We start from the raw sequence: 3,586 nt of genomic DNA, 5'->3' as shown, positions 1-3,586 counted from the left end.
GCAACAACAGTCATTGCATTGAGCAAGGGTATCTGCTCATAGGGGCAGTGATCATATACCTTCCATCTCCATGCACTGAATAATGCGGTACCGCGCACGTGACGTCACCGTCTCAAGAGCAACGCCCCTTTTGCCGCTTAGGTAGGGCATACAGGAGAGAACGCATACAGGAGAGAACGCACGGATAACAGATATGACCGACTTTACAGCCGTTAAACTTTCCCAAGACGATGTCCCAGGCACACGGATTACTGGTCGCACTGTGGAAGAACACACCAACCTTCAGCTCAAACGATGGCTTGAGGTTCGAGGGCTTAAAAAGACTGGAAAACTGGCCGAGTTGATGAACGGTAAGCTTTGTGTTTTTTTCCTGCGCGGCGATCATGGCAGCGTCGGCCGTTTTTTTTTTTTTTTTGTTGTTGTTTGCAATCACCGTCCAGGAATGGGTATATGTTTAATGTTTGTCTCATTTGAAATGTTTTTGAGTAAGCTATCCTGGTAGCAGGCTATCATGTTAGCGCCTGCTACCATGATAGCCTATATGCTGTCATGGTAGCAGGCGCTACTTTATTAACATGTCGGCCACCAAAATACTCTTACCTTGACTTGATGTCGCTGGAATTGGGTCAGGATGTTCTTCGGTTGTGCCCTTTCCTCCGACAAAATGCTTGCTACATATGTACTTGAATTTGGTAACTTTTTCCGGGTTGAACTGTTGTGTAGGCCGACCGCCCCGGTGTTCCAAGCGTACACATTTCTCCTTGGCAGTCTTGAAGAAAACATCCTTCATATGCGGTCGATCAGCGTAACTCGAGTCGCTGTTGCACGTTCCATAGCAACAATGTTTAAAAACCATGGTCTTAGATTTGGAAAAAGCAGTCGTTTACCGAGTAAAACCTAGGCTAACGCACGTCTCCCACAGCGAAACAACGGCGGCTTTCCGGAGTTTGCCCCACTGCGTACCACGTGATGTGACGTCATCGTGACGTTGTGTTTCTAAAAATAGCTCGCGCGCGGTACCGCATTCCTCTATAGGAATAGATAGAGATGTATATACTGTATAGCAGCAATACCTACTCTCCCGTCGAAAAACCCTTACAATGGATGCAAACGTTTCTATTGAGAACAGGTTGGACTCTTTGTCCTGCCCCTCTAAGTGAAAGTCCATGATTTACCACATGATCAATCATAGTTGCCTAAATTTCATCTGTAACTTGAGCCCTTCCAGCTACACCGCCACCTCACACATGGATTCCTCTTCCTCATAATCTTCTTCCCCTGACCCGTCTACCTCTTACTCTGACTCTCATCTGCCTTAGACCATCCATGCTTGCAAAGAACAACACACAACATGGCACCTTTTACGTAAAGCCTGCAAACTGATTGCAAATTGAAAAATTGTGTAAAGAAGTATCAATCAGGTGCTTCAGTGATTTAATTCTGATTGTCAAGTTCTTTTTTAATCTGTGCAGCTTCCCCACTTGAAAAAGGGATGGACAAATTCATGCAGACTTTTATCAACAGGGTTTTTACTCAAAGGACCACGCAGTTTTCCTTCTTTTATCCTCCATTTATTTGGTGAATGACAGGACATGTGCAAATTGGTCCAGAAGCAGGTAAAAACCTTTAAACAAGCCCAAAAAGAAGAAAAATAAACAAACAATTACTAAACCATAAGTTAATTTACTTAAATTAATTTCACTTAAACTACAAAGGAAATGGTAATCTATATAAACAATACGAAGCAAACCACTGTGAATCAAACCCACAAAGTAATCAAAGTTAAATGAACAAGTAACTAAACTTAAGTTCTTTAACTTTAAAATACATTTCGAATAAATATTTACAATTACATTTATTTAAATATACAAATATCTACTTTTCAATATTAGTCATAAATATTCATTTTATAAATATAAATAGCTTCCAGTTGCAAATCTTTCTCAAATGATGCTAAGTTAATTAATAGGTAAACTTAACATCCAAATCCACTATTCAACAACACAACAATCAGTGCAATTATAAAATCAATCAATCAATCAATGCCAAACTTCTTTCACCACAATCCACCTCTTCAGTTCAGGTGTTGCTGTCAATGGGTGTTAATGAGCTGGCAAATCTGGAGGCCCTGTTGGAGGTACATGGGTAACCTTGCAGTCTGATTTAATAGACATTACAGCTTGTCTTACCGGCTGCCTCTCTGCTCGTCTTACAGATTTGTCCTCCTCTGCACAAAGTGTCCAGGATCTCTGATCCCCCAAACTTCCGTCCTCTTTGACTGGCTTGCTTTCTTCTCTGCTCTCTCTTCCTTCTTCTTCTTCTTCTTGTGGAGTTTTATGGCGGTTGGCAACAAACTTTAAGTAGCATTACCGCCACTTACTGGTATGGAGTGTGGTTCTTAATGGTCTATTTTATCTATATATATATATATATATATATATATATATCAATCTATATCTATCTATCTATATGTACCTTAATATTCTACTCATTTATATAATTTACTCCTTCTATAATCAAATTCTATGATATAATTTAGTTTTCTTTAAATATTGAATAAGTATTTGTACATGTTTACTCCCCAAATGCTTCCTCAAAATATCTAACAAATTAATCTTTTCCTTAATACATTTCAACTCTTTCTTCATATAAGTTCTCTCTCTTTCATATTTATTACATTCTAATATAACATGTTCTACTGTTTCATATTTTCCACAATAATCACATTTACCAGTATTATGCTTTTGAATTTTATAAAGTGTATAATTAAGTCCCGTATGCCCAAATCTTAATCTTGTTATCACCCTCTCCTCTTTTCTATTTCGTCTTCCATTTCTTTTTCCTCTTACTGTTTTTTGAATTTTATAAAACCATCTACCTGTTTTTTCTTCATCCCACCTTTTTTGCCATTTTTCCATAAGTTTTTCTTTAATCATACTCTTTCCCTCAGATTTACTTGTTTTAATGATAAAATTTATAGGATTTTGAATTGTCCTCTTTGCTAATTTATCTGCCCTCTCATTTCCTTCAACCCCAATATGCGCTGGAACCCACACAAATATAACTATTAAACCCATGTTTTGTATTCTGAATAATATATGAAATATTTCTAATAAAATGTCCATCCTACTATCTGATTTATTATATTTTAAACTTAATAATGCAGAACTTGAATCTGAACAAATGACTGTTTTTAATGGTTTTAAGTCTTCTACCCATTCTCTCTCTTCCTTGTTGTCCGTCCCTCTTTTAAGTCTGTGTGAAACACAGTGCATTTTTTTTTTTTTCCTCATTTGACTTCACACTGATCAAGAAGTTTCTAAGGGCTTGGAACATATGGTTTCTGTTTTGCTACCAAAGCTAAAGCTATGGAGTTTGTGTCGTGTTCGGGTTTTTTTTAAAAGAAAGCCAGGCAACTTATTGTAGAACACTTTGTCTCGTTTTATTCTGCTTCTCAACACATTCACCCAGAAGTACACAAAATGCTTCCTGCTGGACCCTTCACAATAAAACAAAACCTGCTTATAACAAATTACACCACATCCCCCTTTCTTAGAAAACAAAGCACTATATGAACACTCACATC

The 3,586-nt window shown here is 37.7% G+C and overlaps 1 long non-coding RNA gene across 1 annotated transcript; it reads right to left on the bottom strand.

The window, feature by feature from the left end:
• Positions 1-1,555: 1,555 nt before the first annotated feature.
• Positions 1,556-2,280, bottom strand: LOC118559403. Its single transcript, XR_004928838.1, has 2 exons — positions 2,190-2,280; positions 1,556-1,624 (listed from the first exon to the last, which is right to left on the bottom strand). It is a non-coding gene; the product is annotated as an uncharacterized LOC118559403 (long non-coding RNA).
• Positions 2,281-3,586: the final 1,306 nt, after the last annotated feature.

Source organism: Fundulus heteroclitus, unplaced genomic scaffold, assembly GCF_011125445.2.
Source record: "Fundulus heteroclitus isolate FHET01 unplaced genomic scaffold, MU-UCD_Fhet_4.1 scaffold_28, whole genome shotgun sequence".
In the NCBI taxonomy this organism is placed as follows: Eukaryota; Metazoa; Chordata; class Actinopteri; order Cyprinodontiformes; family Fundulidae; genus Fundulus; species Fundulus heteroclitus.
The sequence above is the reverse complement of the archived record's forward strand: the minus strand, read 5'-3'. Positions and strand labels throughout refer to the sequence as shown.